The 21,976-nt window shown below is 37.9% G+C and overlaps 1 long non-coding RNA gene across 4 annotated transcripts; it reads left to right on the top strand.

Annotated features, from left to right (window-relative positions):
* Positions 1–3,672: 3,672 nt before the first annotated feature.
* Positions 3,673–21,976, top strand: LOC139746073 (uncharacterized). Of its 4 annotated transcripts, none has more exons than XR_011712056.1 (8): positions 3,673–3,773; positions 5,619–7,155; positions 8,433–8,541; positions 9,008–9,070; positions 11,816–11,878; positions 15,754–15,820; positions 15,981–16,089; positions 21,752–21,976. It is a non-coding gene; the product is annotated as an uncharacterized lncRNA (long non-coding RNA). The 4 variants fall into 4 exon arrangements; XR_011712058.1 differs by lacking the exon at positions 3,673–3,773 and adding an exon at positions 9,982–10,078 and having other exon boundaries at positions 3,780–7,155; XR_011712057.1 differs by lacking the exon at positions 3,673–3,773 and adding an exon at positions 3,780–4,335.

The raw sequence follows: 21,976 nt of genomic DNA on the forward strand, positions 1-21,976 counted from the left end.
AAAGAAATCAGGAGAGTAAGAAGTTCTATTTCTTTTATATAAAATTATGTTCTCTATTTCTCGGTCACTACAAATATGGATTTGAATACAAATCTTACGTTTTATGGATATTTAATCTATTAATGTTATTAAAATTTGGGCAAAATATTCATATCGTATATCATTGGAATGTGTTCATATTCTACTCGTATTTTAAATTGTATGGCAAATCAATTACTTTTACTTCAGTGCTAAGAGACTGGTGCCTGGAGATTCATTATACTCGCCTCAAAGAGCCTGAATTGCATATCCTTTCTTTCCCGAGAATTGTGCGGTGGAACCTTGATTTTATTTACTTCAAAATATTACAGACCTAAAGTTATTGCATCATGGCAAATGCTATTCCTAATATAGATTACATGGGTGTAACAATTCTTTGCAACTATTTCTTGCATGTAGTATTAGGCGACTAACAGTGGTGGAAGCAGAGGAGGGAAATCCCTCCCTTCGTTATATCATCACGGGATCAGATGAAGATTACGATTTGCATATTTGATCACCTCTCTCGTAACAGTATTTGTCTCACACTCAACTACGAGAAAATATGCTAAGCAAGGTAATCCTGGCGTCATCTTAGCGACACACAACAAGGGGTCTAACCAACCATTAACAGGAAGAAGACAAACAAGAATATGGCAAAGCTCATTGAGCATGCATCTTCCCTACCCGTAAGCACTAAGTACTACAGTATTTATCGGTGACCCCTTATGGTGACAGCACATTCTCATGGTATATTAGCTTTGAACTTATCGGACCAGGTAGAATTTTAATTCTTTAATATAGAAAAAAAAGAGAGATTAGTTGATAAGCAACTGAATGACATCTTGTCCCCAGTTGGTTTATCTGAACAGCACCTCCCCCTCCAGTAGCCCTTTCTAACCGTAAATAATGGCATCTCGACAAAGCTTACTGGAATATGTCATGTTACTTTTTTCCTGATTTTCCTTGAGTAAATTACTGTTTCGTGTGGTGATGCTTCTGTCTCCGGCCTACGCATAGCTTTGGAACTCTCTCTACCTTGATCAGGTCTTTCCCAAGAACTACGACTTGGCACATTTGAGAAGACAGGTTCTTCACTTCCTTTAAAAGTCGTAAATACTATATCCCTTGTCTTCTTTTTTCCTTCTCAAAATCCTTTCTATATTTCACTTAAGACCCGGCCTTGATGTGGACTGTTGTCCTTGGCTGAAGCCTCATTATATATATATATATATATATATATATATATATATATATATATATATATATATATATATATATATATATATATATATATATATATATCAGCATTCAGGCAGATTTATAGTTCACTTGGGTGTGCATAGAGCTGGTCTGTATGGTCCTGGAAAATATCCTTCTTGCTGTAAGGATGCCACCCCACAAAAGTGGGAAATTGTGTGTGTGTGTATATATATATATATATATATATATATATATATATATATATATATTTTTTTTTTTTTTTTTCATACTATTCGTCATTTCCCGCGATAGCGAGGTAGCGTTAAGAACAGAGGACTGGGCCTTTGAGGGAATATCCTCACCTGGCCCTCTTCTCTGTTCCTTCTTTTGGAAAAAAGAAAAAAAAAAAGAAATATATATATATATATATATATATATATATATATATATATATATATATAGTCTTGGAAAATCACGTTTGCCAACTGGTGTCCTAGCTACACGTTTCTTCGTTGTATATCAACTGACTTATATTTCTTGTGTCTCCCCTGATGATGTGATCATTACACGAAAGTGCACTTGGGAACTTATCCTGTTTCATTTTCCCCGTGGACTCATAGGAATATCTTGATCACTGACCGTTATATTTCTCTCTTGTGTCTCCCCTGATGATGTGATTATTACACGAAAATGCAAGTTGTAAGAAGGCAAGTTGTAAGAGGCAATGAAAAGTTTTTATCGAAGATGTAAGGCATGTGTACGTGTAGGAAGAAAGTGATTGGTTCTCAGTGAATGTAGGTTTGCAGCAGGGTACCATACCGTCCTGTTTCTGCCACTTAAAACGCAGACTTGAACGACAATGACCGCTAAAGGGGTGCCATTTCGTTAAGGGGGGGGGGGGAGGTGTGAGTGAAGGGAGGTTAGCCCTTGGAACAAGATGTGTTCGAACACTTTTCTTGTTTTGCTTCTGTCTAATTCTTTCGTGATGATTTGGCTGATAATAGGATGGGCTTTAAAGTTGTCTGGGGGGGGGACAAAATTAAAAGTTCTTAGTATGAGCAATTAAGACATCCAATGTCGCTACATGTAGCGTAATCAGAAGAGAGTTCCAATGTGACTGGATGGTTAAGGTCTACACTACAGAGAGTTTTAATGGCAGTATTTAGCAGTAACATTTTTGTGCTAATACCATATCTCAATTACAGTTTTGCCGGTCTGTCCAATGTATACATCCACCTTTACATTTGACGGTGTAAACAATTTCTCAGTTGGGTGATTTGGCCTACTTTTTAAATTAAAGTCTTAGTGTTATTGTACTGGAAGGCAATATCAAAACAGTTTTCCAGTACTTGTCTTATGTTGGTTGTTAAGTTAGGAGAATAGGGTAACACTTAAACATTTTTACACCTATCATCTACTGTTCATATTTTTGCTTCTTACTCTTAAAGGGAAATGTTCTTCATATGTATTGTGATAGTTCACGTCTTGGAAATAAAGCTGTGCGTGGTATTCTTATAAGAGAATTTCTATGGATATGGTATTAGTGTATGAGAAAGAATATCTAAGAATTGGAAACAAGTTCCAGAGTTATGGCAGAGCTGTATGTGGTATATGTGGGTCTCAAATATGCCCTTCCCAGGAAAAAGTCGGGTTATGGGTTTGTAGATAGTCAAAGTGCTCTTTTAACATTAAATTCAGCATTAAATGAGGACAATACTATGTAGGAATACTATACGTGACAACATAACTAGGATATGATAATTTCATCTCACTGTAACATATATATGAATGATTTGGCAAACGAGCTGGCTAATTAAGGGTGTAGTCATGAAACAATTGAATATGAATCTTTTCTGAATATCATAATTAAACTGAACACGGTTCAGATACGTCAACAATGGGAAAATGGATAATGTAAAGAAAATTTTAAGTAGTGGTAGTAGCAGTGTGGAATATTATTTAAAGATTCTCAACTCTACAAACTCCACTTATGGTAAGACTTCACTAAATCAGGATCCTAATATTATTGACAGTATATTGAAGGAGCTGACGGCATTCTGTGTAATTTTTGTGGGAAGATGGACTAACGCACATGATACCATTACATTAAGGAATGTAACTGTATTGCTCAGTTTAGGGAATGTAATATAACTGATAGCATTTTTTTCCGGATGTGATGAGGGATATATAATTGTTTCACAAAATAGACATTAAGATTTTAGGAAATAGTTTATATTTCTTTCATTTAATAGAGTGTAATTTGAGTTTGTATGGGTGGACTGGTTGCTGCTAACCAGCCCCCCTTTGATTTAACGGTCAATAAACATTTTGAATTTGAATTTTGAATTCTTACTTTGGATACAATTATGATTACATTGGTTATGCTAATAGTTTTACGGTTAATTACTCTCACATCTTCGCGTTATATTTTGTTAGGCATTGCTTAAAAATTTAGTTGAAAAAGAACCAGTGTTTCGGCGGTGTCGGTCCCTCCCGCCCGATGACGCAGCATCGCTCCCGATGTGCGTTCTTCTGCCTTGATTCTCCTTAAGGTAAGGTTGAGCTAGCTCAACTCTCTCCATTTCTTGTTGTAATTATTAGAATGTGAAGAATTTAGTGTACATTCGAATGAAGTGTGACGAGTTATATAGATTTTAGAATTTGTTTTTATGTTTTTTTCGTAGGAAGTAATGAATTGTCGCGTTTTAGTATAGATCTTTGAACATTGCCATGAGCACACGTGGATGGCTATCGGTATGGATGTATTATACACTGCATATCTGTTTGACATTTTTATAATTATTTCCATTGTATGGTTGCAGTGGCCATGCTAGTACTTGTGTAGTAGCAATTCTAGACAGATTGCCCGTGACACGGATGCTAGATTTAGTATGGGGTTGCAGAGGCCAAATCTTTTTTTGGAGGATGGCAGGACTATTCCTGTTTTTCAGTTCAAGATTTGGTAGATTAAACCCATGTTCATCTCTGATTATGGTTTTACGTCATAGTTGGCTTCAAAGTTGGGAACAAAATGGCTCATTTAGTTCTAAATATGGTTGTTCACTGGAAACCAAATGTTTAATGCGTGTTTGTCCCAAGACGAATTATATAAGGGTATGGTTTTTCTTGTATATATGAGGTTATACGTATAGATATTTTTTTTTTTTGTATATTTTAGGCTATACGCATAAACATATGGCTAAGTATTGATAGCCTTAAAAGTATTTTGTCACTTGGCCAGCGTACTAAATTTATATATTTTGGACAGTTTTTTTTCTCTCTGCTCTGGATAAAGTTATATGTAGATATTGTATTTAATTGACTGGTAATAGATTAAGAAGGTAAACTATTTAGGTTTTTTGAGATTCTGGAATTTACCTAGTTTAGGTGCACCAGGAAACTTATAATAGATTAAATTCTTATGGACTCTAATGCGTTAAAAGGATTGATTTAAATTTAGATTGGAACATTTTATTAGCCTGCACAGATCAAAGGTCTATTATTTACTTTAATCTTAATGAAAACTTTCCCCAAGTAAACTGGGGGTAATATTGTTATTGATGAAATTCTTTAGCATAAATATTTATATATATCGTGTCGTCCAAGCTTCAACTTTGTTCCACACCGTTTCCCCTTGGTCTAAATCAAATTTACTTAGAATTACTTATAGGATTACTTAGGACGAGTTCATCGTCTTCCATATACATGTTTTCAGTAATCTAACTACTGAAATAGAATATAATTAATAGCATTTTTTTTCTGAGTAAAATTCTCTACCGTTAGATTTGTGTACAGAAGTTCTAATTTGCCTTAATGCATCAGACATTTTGCGTCCGTTACTGAATTGGTGGGCAAGTGAATGACGAGGGAAAATTGATTTAATATTAGTATCTATGTGAACAGTATGTTGCTGTAAAGCTATACGTATAAACTTTTGATTTGGAATCATTTCTAATGACAATATTGATGAAATTCAAAATTTTGCTACGGCAGTGTTAGATTTGACTGTACTCTTTAAAATACTCTTAAGGACCAGAAAATTCTTATTTGTGATGGTCTAAATTCTGAAATTGAAAACTGAAAAAGGGAAATTTTAGTTTGAATGATTTAAATCCAGATTGGTTCCTGTTCTTAGCCAAAAGTGGATATTTTCTGTCAGCTTGCAGGCCTTAGACAAATAATGAAGCCCAAATGTCGGGGAAGTTGTTGGAAAATTCTCTTGTAACCAGGATGAAGTTTGTTAGTAGTTTGGTATGCTTTGGAAATAGATGTAGATCGACACTTCATGACGAACTTAAAATGGAAGATTCTGTTTGAGCATCTGTCTGCAGGTTCATTATTTGATAAATTGGGTAATGTCAATATATTCAAGGAGGTTGATTAGTTTTGAATTTCAGGTATTTGTGCCAAGTAGTGGTTCTGACACTGTCAACAGATTTTGTCCCATGGAAAAAAATATGTATTTTTGCTGCACGCTGAATCAAAATGTTTCGGAATTTCTCTTATCACCCATAGTTTGTCCCAGCTTACTTGTATCATTATGTACAGTATATACATACCAATGCTTTAAGGAGCATTTTAAATAAAAAGTAAAATGGCTATTTTCATTATGAAGTGGAATAACTCTAGGAATGCTTGACCTAAGTTGCTAGTTTGGCCCTGCAGAAAGTTTCAGGCTAGAACTCGTTATCTGTTAACAGATTTTGCGTTTGTACTATTGTTGATACTCCATCCACCATTATAATGGTGAGAAAGTGTAGTCCAAATTCTTTCTGCTACATCTGTGAATTAATTCACATTGCAAAAAAAGTCCTTTCACACCCCTTGTAAAAAATTACTTTGACCTTTACTTTGGTTTTAGATAAAGGTGGCCAGGACAAAAGTTTAGGGCCCCCCCCTATTTGTTATAAAGTCATGCTTTGGCAGCATGGGCCAAGATTCATGCCTTTTGCCATTCCTATGGTTAAGATAACCCAAAGATCACTTTTTGAATTGCTACCTCTGCCTGACAAATGTCAGGTCTAACATCAGAATTGGAAATTAGATATCCAAATTTACCATCTAGTCATACGTAGTGAGTAGGATTAACTGGAGACTGAACGAGCAAAGTTATGTAAAGTGGCCAAAATGAACATCGGCCTCCATTGAAGGTGATCGATCCTCTTGTTGATCAGAGAAAATTTATCCCTCCTGTGCACATTAAACTAGGGTTGGACATTATCAAAGGTATGGATGTAATGCCATGGATTCACATGTTTGAGGAACAAATTCCCAGAATTGATATGAAATTTGTATTTCTGTAGGACCAGACATCAGGGGGAATGCTTAAGAGATGAAAAGTTTAATGAGCTGAATGAAGTTGAAAAACTGCATGGTTGTCATTTGTTTGGTGAAGATTTCTGGAGAATTGTGGATAAGAGAACTGTGATGTAAAAGATCTGACCATGTAAAGCTCTGGGGTGCTGTGCTACTTTTTCCTGGAAAATCTTGCTGCAGTCAGTGATGTGCATGGTGAAAGGTTTCTCCAGGATATTATGAGCATAGGATAGTTGAGCTCCTCCTGTTTTGAAGATTATTGTTTAACACCTGGAAGGGATGTTCGTGTGGCCAAATTTACCCTAAAATCGTACTCCTAAATTAGAGGCAATTTTTTAATGCCACCCGTGAGTAAATTTAATTGCCGTCTTAAAAACCATGCTTGATAGAAAAATTCTAAGATTTGAATTCGGCATGAAAAGTGCTACGAAGTCCATCCATTTTATTTCGTGGGACAGTTAAAATTTTGTTGACCAGTGACATTGGAGGAAGATATTGCACTGTACCAGGCAAAGCTGATGGTTTCTGCCACATTACCTAACTACAGTCTGGTAGCCTGTGGCAGAAGAGATGAAGTGGTTAACAATGGATAGCAAGATGAACAGGACAACTTTGTAGGTAAGTGTTTGTTAATGTCTGGTAGCTTCCAGAGGTTGAATGTTTTGAATTGAATTATTCAACTCATGCTGCAGTCTCCCCATAAGTATACCATTAATTATATATATAGGTTGCAGTTGGTAGGCAGCCAAGTACCTAGGAGGTATATTACCAATAGTACCCATGTGAGCATCAGGAGAGTTAGACATCTGCTTAGTGAACCAACTCTAGTGGTAGTAAAGTTTCATTCCTGATGCCAGTTAGCTGTCTTTTCTGCTTTGCAAACGTGGACTACTGGCATTCTGTACACGTGAACTCTCTCCTTGTCATATAGTAACTCTGACTCCTGCAGTTCATTCTTCCTAACTTGATTTTCCTGTGGTGAGCAGTTCTAGCTCTGCCTTTTGGTAAAATGGTAGCAGTAGATATAAGTAGTAGGTAGGAACGTAGGTAGGATTGTTGGATAGTAGTAGGTAAAGCATTAGATAGTATAGGGAACATGAGGTAGAAGCCTCTGGAAACACTGCAGTACACTTGCCTTCTGCCAGTGGCCTATTCAAGGTTAGGCACTTGACAGCTAAGAATCGGCAGTTCTTTACTTATGGAGATTTGCCGTGACCAACCATTTGAACTATAGATAGATTGATAGCTTCTTAATTGTGCATCCCTTGCATATGCCTGGTTCAAGCACAAACTAAAGCTTTCTTTACTTGTCCAAATAATAGTGAACACATATGTGACCAACTGCATACTAAGTTGTGTGGCCATCACCAACTCTAGGGGTGGGCCAGTTTGATATGTGCTTTCCTTGCATGTCGAAGCTTTGGAAGTATCTACCCTCTTTCCCAATAACTATGACCTGGAACATTTCAAAAGGCAGGTTTTTCACTAAAATTCGTAAATACTTTTATTTCATTTCGGTTATCTATATTTCAATTGATGTGGACTTTGACTGAAGCCTTAAAAAAAAAAAGTGGTCCATTATTTTCTATCTACAAATTTCTAGTTAATTTGGTAGAAAAAACCTAATTCTGTTAATATGTAAGGATTTTGAGCTTTGCTGCACATCCCTGTTCTGGGATTTACCTCTAAATTTCAGGTATTTGTGTAGAGAACATAATGTAGTTGCTATGTGTACCTCCTATATATTGAAGGTAACACATGAAACTTACAGAAGTGATTGTTATTAATGCTTATTGTAGAAGGTAACACACGAAACTACAGAACAGTGACTTGTGAATGCTTATTGCCAGTGTTTAGATTTATACACTAAAGTATTTTTTTTTTTCGCATTTCAGGTATTCTCCATGATTCATAATGGGAGGCTGCATACTAGAAAGGGGACTGCTCAGTTCATTATTTTGAGTATTTGGAATGGCTAGTGAATGTATCTACTAATGAAAAATGGTAATTTTACCAATTGTATGTAGTTGGCTTAGTATTTCGTAATCATATAGTTTGAAATATTTCATGATCACCCAGTACTGTCCATGTGATTCCTAAACAATCCCTTGGATATCCAGAGGTGGAAGATGAATTCCTTGCCTAGTCAGACATTATCTATCCAGGTTTATGTCAGGTGCTAAGGACACAGTGCAGTTATAGGCAGTAGCAGTAAATTGGTATTAGGAACTTTATTTTTCAAATTCCTTATGTGGACTCGTGAGTAGAAAATGCTCATTACAATTTTGCAGTAAACATGTATAATTAGGAATGAGTAACTATTTGCCCATGACTTTCATATAAACTGCTGTAAAGTTAAACGGGAATAAAGTTGTTTTAAGAGTACTGCCTGTCAAACCTTGTAATGACGTGCAGCAAATGTAGAAAAATAATTGCTTTTGTAAGTGAAACTGATATTTAATTTTTACAGAACTACAAGCATTGAGCACTGGAAGCCTGAATATCGGGTGGTTGAAGCATGCAAGGGAAATGTGTAAGTAAACTCGCTATCAATAGTTATAATTTATGTATGATGAATCATTAACATGTTAGACTTCTGAATGGATTGATGTCAAAGTTAAGCAGCAGTAGACTTACCCTCTACCAGTGGCTTGTTCAAAGTTAGGCACCAAAAGCTAAGAAACAGCACTGGAGTTCTTAAGTTATGGAGGTTTGCTGTAACCACCCAGTTAAAGGGTAGATAGATTGGTAGCTTAATTGTGTGTTCCTTTCATATACCTGATTTAAGCACAAATTAAAGCTTTCTTTATTTGTCCATATAATAGGTAAGACATGCTAAGCTGTGTGGCCATTAGCAACTCTAGGGGTGGGCTAATTTAATATGTGCTTTCCTTGCAGTAATGAAAATTTAATCTTTCTGAATATCACAATTAAACTGAAACGGTTCAAATATGTCAACAGTGGAAAATGGATAATGTAAAGAAAATGTCAAGTAGTGGTAGTAATAGTATGAAATATTACTTAAGAATTCTGAACTCTACAAAATCCACTTATGGTAAAACTGTTAATCAAGATGCTAATATTATTGACAGTATAATAGAGTTGATGACGTTACTTGTAAACTTTGTGGGAAGATGGACTCTCATACATAATACCATTACATTATGGAATGTAATTCTATTGCTCAGTTTAGGGAATGCTATTATTACTGATAACATTTTTTTTTCTGATGTGATGAGGGATATAAAATTTTCACAAAATAGACATCAAGATTTTAATGAAAGTGTCATTTGAGTTTGTATGGGTGAACTGATTGCCAACCAGCCCCCTTTAATTTAACTGTCAATAAACATTTTTGAATTATTTTGGATACAATAATTATTTTGGTTATGCAAATAGTTTTACTGTTAATTACGCTCACATTTTCACATTATATTTTGTCAGGTATTACTTAAAAATTTGAATGAAAAAGAACCAGTGTCAGTCCCTCCCGTCTGATGATGCAACCGAGCAGCATTCTTCTGACTTAAACCCCTGTAAAGTAAGGTTGAGCTAGCTTGAGTTTCTCCATTTTTTGTTGTAATTATTGGAAATTGAAAAATTTTGTATATTCGAATGAAGTGTGATGCGTTATATATAGATTGTAGAATTTTATATTTTTTCATAGGAAATAATGAATTGTCACGTTTTAGTATAGATCGTTGAACATTGCCACGTGTACACGTGAATGGCTGTTTATATGTCTTTATTATACACTGCATATCTATATGAAATCCTTGTAAATATTTCCATTGTTGAATTAACGGCCATACTATATTTTTATGTGGTTGCAGTGGCCATGATAGTATTTGTGTTTTAGCAATTCTAGACAGGTTCCCGTGACAATGCTACATTTAGTTTGGGGTTGCCAAGGCCAAACCAGTTTGGCAGGATGGCAGGACTGTTCCTGTTTTATCCAATCAGGTTTGGAAGATTAAGGCCATATACATCATTGACCATGGTTTTATGCCATGGTCAGTTTTCCTATGGGAACAAAATCGCTTCTTGGTACTAAATATGGTCGTTCACTAGAAGCATAAAGTTTTTAATTTCTGGTGTTTGTCCTAAAGTGAACTATGTAAGTGTATATGGTTTTTTTTTAGTATATTTTAGTTTATACATATAAACATGGCCGAGTCTTAGTAGTCTTGCTAACACTTGGCCATTGTACTTTATATTTAGGAAGTTATTCCGGCTCTGGATAAAGTTATGCAGATATTTTCCTTTGGTAAAAATAGTGAAGTGAATGGCTTGTTGCTTGTGTTGTAGAGCCCCAGTGTATTACTTGATGGGTAATAAATTCAGAAGGTACACAATTTAGGTTTGAGATTCTGGAATTTACCTAGTTGAGGGGCACCAGAAAACTTATTCATCAAAAGGACTGATTTAGGTGAACATTTTAGCCTGGACAGATCAAAGGTCTGTTATTTTAATCTTGTGAAGATTTTCCCAAATAAACTGGGGCTAATATAGTTATTGAAATTCTTAAGCATAGATATTTGTATATTGTCCTCCAGCTTCAACTTTGTTCCAAACAGTTTCCCCCTTGGTCTAAATCGGATTTACTTAAAATTACTTGGAGGATTACTTAGGACGAGTTCGTCTTCCATATACGACATGTTTTCCAGTGACCTAACTACTGACAAAGAATATAGCATTATTTACTGAATAAAATTCTTTACCGTTAGATTTGTGAACAGAAGTTCAAATTATCGTAAGGCAGTTTTTAAAGGGACGTGCATCAGTGACATATATACACATGTACATAATTCATACTGTCTGCCTTTATTTATTACCATCGCCACCTTGCCACACATGGAGTAACATCCCCCTCCTGTGTGCGAGGTAGCTCTAGGAAAAGACAACAAAGGCCCCATTCGTTCACACTCAGTCTCTAGCTGTCATGTAATAATGCCTGAAACCACAGCTCCCTTTCCACATCCAGGCCCCACAGAACTTTCCATGGTTTAACCCAGACGCTTCGCATGCCCTGATTCAATCCATTGATAGCATGTCGACCCCGGTATACCACATCGATGCTTATTACAATTTTGCGGTAAACATTATGTATAATTAGGAATGGGTAACTATTTGCCCATGACTTTCATATAAACTGCTGTAGAGTTAAACGGGAATAAAGTTGTTTTAAGAGTACTGCCTGTCAAACCTTGTAATGATGTGCAGCAAATGTAAAAAAATAATTGCTTTTGTAAGTGAAACTGATATTTAATTTTTACAGAACTACAAGCATTGAACGCTGGAAGCCTGAATATCGGGTGGTTGAAGCATGCAAGGGAAATGTGTAAGTAAACTCGCTATCAATAGTTATAATTTATGTATGATGAATCTTTAACATGTTAGACTTCTGAATGGATTGATGTCAAGTTAAGCTGCAGTAGACTTACCTTCTACTAGTGGCTTGTTCAAAGTTTGGCACCAAAGGCTAAGAAACAGCACTGGAGTTAAGTTATGGAGGTTTGCTGTAACCACCCAGTTTCTGAATATCACAATTAAACTGAAACAGGGTTCAAATATGTCAACAGTGGGAAATGGCTAATGTAAAGAAAATGTCAGGTAGTGGTAGTAATAGTATGAAATATTACTTAAGAATTCTGAACTCTACAAAATCCACTTATGGTAAAACTGTTAATCAGTATGCTAATCTTGACAGTATATTGGAGCTGATGACATTACTTGTAAACTTTGTGGGAAGATGGACTCTCGTACATAATACCATTATATTATGGAATGTAATTCTGTTGCTCAGTTTAGGGAATGCAATATTACTGATAACATTTTTTTTCTGGATGTGATGAGGGATATAAAATTTTCACAAAATAGACATCAAGATTTTAATGAAAGTGTCATTTGAGTTTGTATGGGTGAACTTGATTGCTAACCAGCCCCCTTTAATTTAACGGTCAAGAAACAATTTTGAATTATTTTGGATAATGGGAGGGTATTGATTGAGAGGGTGAAGGCATGTACAGAGCATCAGATTGGGGAAGAGCAGTGCGGTTTCAGAAGTGGTAGAGGATGTGTGGATCAGGTGTTTGCTTTGAAGAATGTATGTGAGAAATACTTAGAAAAGCAAATGGATTTGTATGTAGCATTTATGGATCTGGAGAAGGCATATGATAGAGTTGATAGAGATGCTCTGTGGAAGGTATTAAGAATATATGGTGTGGGAGGCAAGTTGTTAGAAGCAGTGAAAAGTTTTTATCGAGGATGTAAGGCATGTGTACGTGCAGGAAGAGAGGAAAGTGATTGGTTCTCGGTGAATGTAGGTTTGCGGCAGGGGTGTGTGATGTCTCCATGGTTGTTTAATTTGTTTATGGATGGGGTTGTTAGGGAGGTAAATGCAAGAGTCCTGGAAAGAGGGGCAAGTATGAAGTCTGTTGGGGATGAGAGAGCTTGGGAAGTGAGTCAGTTGTTGTTCGCTGATGATACAGCGCTGGTGGCTGATTCGTGTGAGAAACTGCAGAAGCTGGTGACTGAGTTTGGTAAAGTGTGTGGAAGAAGAAAGTTAAGAGTAAATGTGAATAAGAGCAAGGTTATTAGGTACAGTAGGGCTGAGGGTCAAGTCAATTGGGAGGTGAGTTTGAATGGAGAAAAACTGGAGGAAGTGAAGTGTTTTAGATATCTGGGAGTGGATCTGTCAGCGGATGGAACCATGGAAGCGGAAGTGGATCATAGGGTGGGGGAGGGGGCGAAAATTTTGGGAGCCTTGAAAAATGTGTGGAAGTCGAGAACATTATCTCGGAAAGCAAAAATGGGTATGTTTGAAGGAATAGTGGTTCCAACAATGTTGTATGGTTGCGAGGCGTGGGCTATGGATAGAGTTGTGCGCAGGAGGATGGATGTGCTGGAAATGAGATGTTTGAGGACAATGTGTGGTGTGAGGTGGTTTGATCGAGTAAGTAACGTAAGGGTAAGAGAGATGTGTGGAAATAAAAAGAGCGTGGTTGAGAGAGCAGAAGAGGGTGTTTTGAAATGGTTTGGGCACATGGAGAGAATGAGTGAGGAAAGATTGACCAAGAGGATATATGTGTCGGAGGTGGAGGGAACGAGGAGAAGAGGGAGACCAAATTGGAGGTGGAAAGATGGAGTGAAAAAGATTTTGTGTGATCGGGGCCTGAACATGCAGGAGGGTGAAAGTAGGGCAAGGAATAGAGTGAATTGGAGCGATGTGGTATACAGGGGTTGACGTGCTGTCAGTGGATTGAATCAAGGCATGTGAAGCGTCTGGGGTAAACCATGGAAAGCTGTGTAGGTATGTATATTTGCGTGTGTGGACGTGTGTATGTACATGTGTATGGGGGGGGGGGTTGGGCCATTTCTTTCGTCTGTTTCCTTGCGCTACCTCGCAAACGCGGGAGACAGCGACAAAGTATAAAAAAAAAAATAATTATATTGGTTATGCAAATAGTTTTACTGTTAATTACGCTCACATTTTCACATGTTTTGTCAGGTATTACTTAGCTTGAGTTTCTCCATTTTTTGTTGTAATTATTGGAAATTGAAAAATTTTGTATATTTGAATGAAGTGTGATGTGTTATATATAGATTGTAGAATTTTATATTTTTTCATAGGAAATAATGAATTGTCACGTTTTAGTATAGATCGTTGAACATTGCCACGTGTACACGTGAATGGCTGTTTATATGTCTTTATTATACACTGCATATCTATATGAAATCCTTGTAAATATTTCCATTGTTGAATTAACGGCCATACTATATTTTTATGTGGTTGCAGTGGCCATGATAGTATTTGTGTTTTAGCAATTCTAGACAGGTTCCCGTGACAATGCTACATTTAGTATGGGGTTGCCAAGGCCAAACCAGGTTGGCAGGATGGCAGGACTGTTCCTGTTTTATCCAATCAGGTTTGGAAGATTAAGGCCATATACATCATTGATCATGGTTTTATGCCATGGTCAGTTTTCCTATGGGAACAAAATCGCTTCTTGGTACTAAATATGGTCGTTCACTAGAAGCATAAAGTTTTTAATTTCTGGTGTTTGTCCTAAAGTGAACTATGTAAGTGTATATGGTTTTTTTTTTAGTATATTTTGGTTTATACATATAAACATGGCCGAGTCTTAGTAGTCTTGCTAACACTTGGCCATTGTACTTTATATTTAGGAAGTTATTTCGGCTCTGGATAAAGTTATGCAGATATTTTCCTTTGGTAAAAATAGTGAAGTGAATGGCTTGTTGCTTGTGTTGTAGAGCCCCAGTGTATTACTTGATGGGTAATGAATTCAGAAGGTACACAATTTAGGTTTGAGATTCTGGAATTTACCTAGTTGAGGGGCACCAGAAAACTTGTTCATCAAAAGGACTGATTTAGGTGAACATTTTAGCCTGGACAGATCAAAGGTCTATCATTTATTTTAATCTTGCGATCCACTGTGAATTAATTCATATCGCAAAAACTTTCACACCTCAACTGCAACACTACTCGCCTTTGCATTCAAATCACCGGTCACCATAACCCGGTCTCTTGCATCAAAACTACTAACACACACTCGGCTGTTCCCAAAACACTTGCCTCGTGATATTGCTTATGTCCAGGTGCATATGTACCAATAATCACCCATCTCTCTCCATCCACTTTCAGCTTTACACATATCAATCAAGAGTTTACTTTCTTACACTTATCACATACTCCCACCACTCTTGTTTCAGGAGTAGTGCTACTCCTTCCTTCCTCTTGCCCTCTCACTAACCCCTGACTTTACTCCCAAGACATACCCAAACCACTTTTCCTTTTTAACCTTGAACTTCGTTTCACTCAGCCAAAACATCCAGGGTCCTTTCCTCAAACATATTGCATATCCTTTTTCTCATCTTGGTTACATCCACACACATTTAGACACCATAATCTTAGCCTTGGGAGGATGAGCACTCCCCGCGTGACTCCTTCTGTTTCCCTGTTTAAAAAGTTAAAATACCAGTAGGGGAGGGTTTCTAGCCCCTGGCTCCCGTCCCCTTTAGTAGCTTTCTAGGACACATGAGGAATGCGTGGGAAGTATTCTTTCTCCCCTATCCCTAGGGTAGAGGTAAATGGGAATAGTTGTTTTAAGACTATTGCATGTCATACCATGTAAAGGCGTGCAGCAAATGTAAAAAAATAATTGCTTTGAAAAGTGAAACATTTAATTTTTACAGAACTACAAGCATTGAACGCTGGAAGCTTATTTGAATATCAGGTGGTTGAAGCATGCAAGGGAAATGTGTAAGTAAACTCTCTATCAGTAGTTATGTATTGGTATGTATGATGAATCTTTAACATGTTGGACTTCTGAATGGATTGATGTCAAAATTAAGCTGAAAATATAATGATGATAATGGATAAAAGTAAATTTATTTTGTACATTAAAAGTTTATTTTAACAGGACAATTGAAGTAAAAGGACATTATCTTGTCGACGAGGCCTGATGTAACAGCTCGAGTATACGACTGTTCCATTGCAGTCTGATACTTTATAGAACATTCATATTACTGGTAAGTTATATACAGTAAAGCACTCAACTTTTTGTCGGGAACGGATTTATAATAGCCTTGTTTGCATACATAAAATTTTGAGCAATTGTATCTGACTGCATTTGTTTTTACCATAGAGTTTGTAATATAATTACCTGTTTCCACCTGTGTGTGTTATGTAATGAAACAAACTTTCGTATGTGCGCACAAATCTTGGCATATCAAAATTTGAGTGATAGCTACCTAAATTTACATTGTTGTAATTGTTTTAAAGAAACCTAAACAAAGAATACTGCCCAATCTCTGCATTTCATAGTTGACTGAGAGGATACGAGGGGGAACCTGGAAATATATCCTTCCCCCATTGCTTTCCAAAAAGAATAGAGAAAAGTCAAGTGAAGAATATTCCCTGAAAGGATGTCCTATTTTTTACACCATTACCTCACTCTGGTGGGATATGACGAGCATGTACGATAGGTAGGGTTTAGGTATTTAAGAGGGTTAAGGGATGTGGTGGTCATCTCTTCACAATTTTATTGCATAACTTGCTCATTTGGAATTTTAGCTAAATCTTTCACTTTTTTTAATATCTATATCTCTGATGCCCTCTGAGAACTCTCATCAAGGGGTGGCCGTGGCTAGTCTCCAATTGTTCATGTCTTTGCATTCCTCCCTCGCATACACCATTACATTCAATCTTCATGTTTCTCTCCCTCCAGTATTCCTCCACCTTTTTTGTCCATGTCACAGTGGTCTTCCCCTTGCACCAACCCTGTTAATTGTACTATCATACACACTTCGTGTAAACTATCTCTTTTCTTTCCAAAACTACCTTTTAAGTATTTTTACCCAATCTTCCACTCAATTAACTCCCTTTGCATCCCTTTTCATGCCACATCTCTAGCACACCTTTTTTTTCATTCCATCTAGTCCACCATTTGTTCTTGAATAACTTGTTTATACAGCCTGGATTCTTGACTTCTGTGCCTCATTCCATGTTTGGCTGCATATTTCAGATTTGGAAGGATTATACTGACCCTTAATCCTCTCCACTTGCACCTCTACCCATCATTATTCTATTCAGGTACCCAATGACTTGTACCACTCTCTGCCTATCTCTTTCCATATTGCCACACCTCCCTATGACAGCTCCCAGATACTTCAATTACCTCTCCTCTTCCAGTCTCTCTCTCTCTCTCTCTCTCTCTCTCTCTCTCTCCCTCTCCCCCAATATCTACAGCACAATTTAGTACTTTTCAGTGTGGTAGGAAAAAAAACTTTCTTGCATTTACCTTTCAATTTTCACTTAAGTGTCATGCTTTCTTCAGATCCATAAAAGGTGTATACCATTTGCTAGATATTTTTTGTCATCTTTATTACATAAACCTGACACACCCATCCCCTACCTTTTTCTTTTATTCTGCATTCAGTCATTTTCATTATTGTCTATATTCCTACTTTTCCTGGTATGCTTGGACATTTCCCTATAATTGCTATGTACTTCCTTAGCACCCTCTCCCATGAATAAAGAAAACAGTAATGTTTACCCAGTCATGCTAAATTGTATGCAAAATGCATGCACTGTATTGTGCTTGTCTCCATACTTGTGCATTTCAGCCATAATCCCATCCACCTAAGGTTCCTTTCCTACTTTCAGCCTCGTTGTTGCCCTTATCTCGCTTTTCCCTTTAGGCCTCTTCACTTGTATCCTCTTCCTTCACTTCCTCCTTTTGATTCTGCAGTTTTCCTCTTGCATCACCATTTCCACTTGTATCCATATTTCACCTCCTTCCTGTAGTTTCTTATCCCAAAACTTTTTGCTTTACTTTTTCTTCCAAAATCTTCATCTGATATTTCTTTGCTTTCCTCTGCTGGCTTAACATTCCACTTGCATGTTTTTTTTATTCCCTCCTTTGCTGAATTGTCAGGTACATTCCTATTGAGCAACATCTCTAATCTGCACTACGCATTGCCCACTTTATTCCTGTATCTAACAACCGATTCTAAAACCTTTACTAGTATTATTTATTTTGCTTTGTCGCTGTCTCCCGCGTTTGCGAGGTAGCGCAAGGAAACAGACGAAAGAAATGGCCCAACCCACCCCCATACACATGTATATACACGTCCACACGCAAATATACATACCTATACATCTCGCTGTACACATGTATATACATAGACATGTACTTATATACACATGTATATAATTCAGTCTGCCTTTATTTATTACCATCGTCACCTTGCCACACATGGAATAACATCCCCCTCCCCCCTCATGTGTGCGAGGTAGTGCTAGGAGAAAACAAAGCCCCATTCGTTCACACTGTCTCTAGCTGTCATGTAATAATGCCTGAAACCACAGCTCCTTTCCACATCCAGGCCCCACAGAACTTTCCATGGTTTACCCCAGACACTTCACGTGCTCTGATTCAATCCATTGACGGCACGTCGACCCCGGTATACCACATCGATCCAATTCGCTCTATTCCTTGCCCTCCTTTCACCCTCCTGCATGTTCAGGCCCCGATCACTCAAAATCTTTTTCCCTCCATCTTTCCACCTCCAATTTGGTCTCCCACTTCTCGTTCCCTCCAACTCCGACACACATATCCTTTTAGTCAATCTTTCCTCACTCATTCTCTCCATGTGCCCAATCCATTTCAAAACACCCTCTTCTCTCTCAACCATGGTCTTTATTTCCACACATCTCTCTTACCCTTACATTACTTACTCGATCAAACCACCTCACACCACATATTGTCCTCAAACATCTAATTTCCAGCACATCCACCCTCCTGCGCACAACTCTATCCGTAGCCCACGCCTCACAACCATACAACATTGTTGGAATCTCTATTCCTTCGAACATACCCATTTTCGCTTTCCAAGATAATGTTCTTGACTTCCACACATTCTTCAAGGCTCCCAAGATTTTCGCCCCCTCCCCCACCCTATGATTCACTTCCACTTCCATGGTTCCATCCGCTGCCAGATCCACTCCGATATCTAAAACACTTTACTTCCTCCAGTTTTTCTCCATTCAAACTTGCCTCCCAATTGACTTGACCCTCAACCCTACTGTACCTAATAACCTTGCTCTTATTCACATTAACTCTTAACTTTCTTCTTTCACACACTTTACCAAACCTTTACTAGCATTTCTACAAATTTTAAATGCCTCATTGACACATTGCTCCATTCACTGCACTTCCATCTAACCTTTGTTACCCTCTCATATTCCTCCATATATTTTTCCTAATTCATCTTGTTTGCCATCACATTCTTCATTTACACCATTCCCCCATTTTTCCCTAATCCTTATCCCCACAAGAACTGCAAAATGGTCACTCCAAAGAATCCTCTCATGACTAGCACCCATCTCAGCCTTTCTCAATCTTTCATCCACTGCCACGTAGTCGGTCAAAGCCTTTTACTGCTCTTTCATTATTCCTCATCCTTGTTATTTTTTTTTTTATACTTTGTCGCTGTCTCCCGCGTTTGCCGAGGTAGCGCAAGGAAACAGACGAAAGAAATGCCCACCCCCCCCCCCCCCCCCCCCCCCATACACATGTACATACATACGTCCACACACGCAAATATACATACCTACACAACTTTCCATGATTTACCCCAGACGCTTCACATGCCTTGATTCAATCCACTGACAGCAGTTCAACCCCGGTATACCACATCGCTCCAATTCACTCTATTCCTTGCCCTCCTTTCAACCTCCTGCATGTTCAGGCCCCGATCACACAAAATCTTTTTCACTCCATCTTTCCACCTCCAATTTGGTCTCCCTCTTCTCCTCGTTCCCTCCACCTCCGACACATATATCCTCTTGGTCAATCTTTCCTCACTCATTCTCTCCATGTGCCCAAACCACTTCAAAACACCCTCTTCTGCTCTCTCAACCACGCTCTTTTTATTTCCACACATCTCTCTTACCCTTACGTTACTCACTCGATCAAACCACCTCACGCCACACATTGTCCTCAAACATTTCATTTCCAGCACATCCATCCTGCTGCGCACAACTCTATCCATAGCCCACGCCTCGCAACCATACAACATTGTTGCAACCACTATTCCTTCAAACATACCCATTTTTGCTTTCCGAGATAATGTTCTCGACTTCCACACATTCTTCAAGGCCCCCAGAATTTTCGCCCCCTCCCCCACCCTATGATCCACTTCCGCTTCCATGGTTCCATCCGCTGCCAGATCCACTCCCAGATATCTAAAACACTTCACTTCCTCCAGTTTTTCTCCATTCAAACTCACCTCCCAATTGACTTGACCCTCAACCCTACTGTACCTAATAACCTTGCTCTTATTCACATTTACTCTTAACTTTCTTCTTCCACACACTTTACCAAACTCAGTCACCAGCTTCTGCAGTTTCTCACATGAATCAGCCACCAGCGCTGTATCATCAGCGAACAACAACTGACTCGCTTCCCAAGCTCTCTCATCCCCAACAGACTTCATACTTGCCCCTCTTTCCAAAACTCTTGCATTTACCTCCCTAACAACCCCATCCATAAACAAATTAAACAACCATGGAGACATCACACACCCCTGCCGCAAACCTACATTCACTGAGAACCAATCACTTTCCTCTCTTCCTACACGTACACAAGCCTTACATCCTCAATAAAAACTTTTCACTGCTTCTAACAACTTTCCTCCCACACCATATATTCTTAATACCTTCCACAGAACATCTCTATCAACTCTTATCATATGCCTTCTCCAGATCCATAAATGCTACATACAAATCCATTTGCTTTTCTAAGTATTTCTCATACATTCTTCAAAGCAAACACCTGATCCACACATTCTCTACCACTTCTGAAACCACACTGCTTTTCCCCAATCTGATGCTCTGTACATGCCTTCACCCTCTCAATCAATACCCTCCCATATAATTTACCAGGAATACTCAACAAACTTATACCTCTGTAATTTGAGCACTCACTCTTATCCCCTTTGCCTTTGTACAATGGCACTATGCACGCATTCTGCCAATCCTCAGGCACCTCACCATGAGTCATACATACATTAAATAACCTTACCAACCAGTCAACAATACAGTCACCCCCTTTTTTAATAAATTCCACTGCAATACCATCCAAACCTGCTGCCTTGCCGGCTTTCATCTTCCGCAAAGCTTTCACTACCTCTTCTCTGTTTACCAAATCATTTTCCCTAACCCTCTCACTTTGCACACCACCTCGACCAAAACACCCTATATCTGCCACTCTATCATCAAACACATTCAACAAACCTTCAAAATACTCACTCCATCTCCTTCTCACATCACCACTACTTATCACCTCCCCATTTGCACCCTTCATCCTTGTATATCTATGAATATTGTCCTGGAAAAATTTGTTTGCAAGGAATAAACCTGGCACAGGTATCAAGATGGCTTGTCTCGCTTAATTTAGACACCAATTTTAAGACGGGTCATTTTGTCACAGTAGGTACTTGCACTTCAGCTCCAGCTTGTATTGACTAATTTAGCAAGCTGGCGTTTTTGTGCAGATATTAAAAAGTGCTCCTAAAGTGGTCTATCTTAACTAGGTTGACTTCATGGAGCTTCTTGACACAATAATGGGTTTGCATAAATTTCATCCCTGAAGCTTGTTTTATATACTATTTACAGTTTCTATTCCAGGGAAGAGGCCATGGAGTATTTAGCCGACGGTAAAAAATGCTGTTGGTTTTATTTTGAAGATGAAGCAGAATGTGGTGCTCATCCGTATGCAGTTTAATTTATAGAATGGGCAAATTTGCTTTTTAGATTTGGCGAATTTTCTCGTAGATTGGATTGCAAGTTGTGTACAACCTTTTGTTAACCCAGACATTTCAAACATTGAAATAAATAAATAAAATAAAAATA

Source organism: Panulirus ornatus, chromosome 63 (assembly GCF_036320965.1).
Source record: "Panulirus ornatus isolate Po-2019 chromosome 63, ASM3632096v1, whole genome shotgun sequence".
Taxonomy (NCBI): domain Eukaryota; kingdom Metazoa; phylum Arthropoda; class Malacostraca; order Decapoda; family Palinuridae; genus Panulirus; species Panulirus ornatus.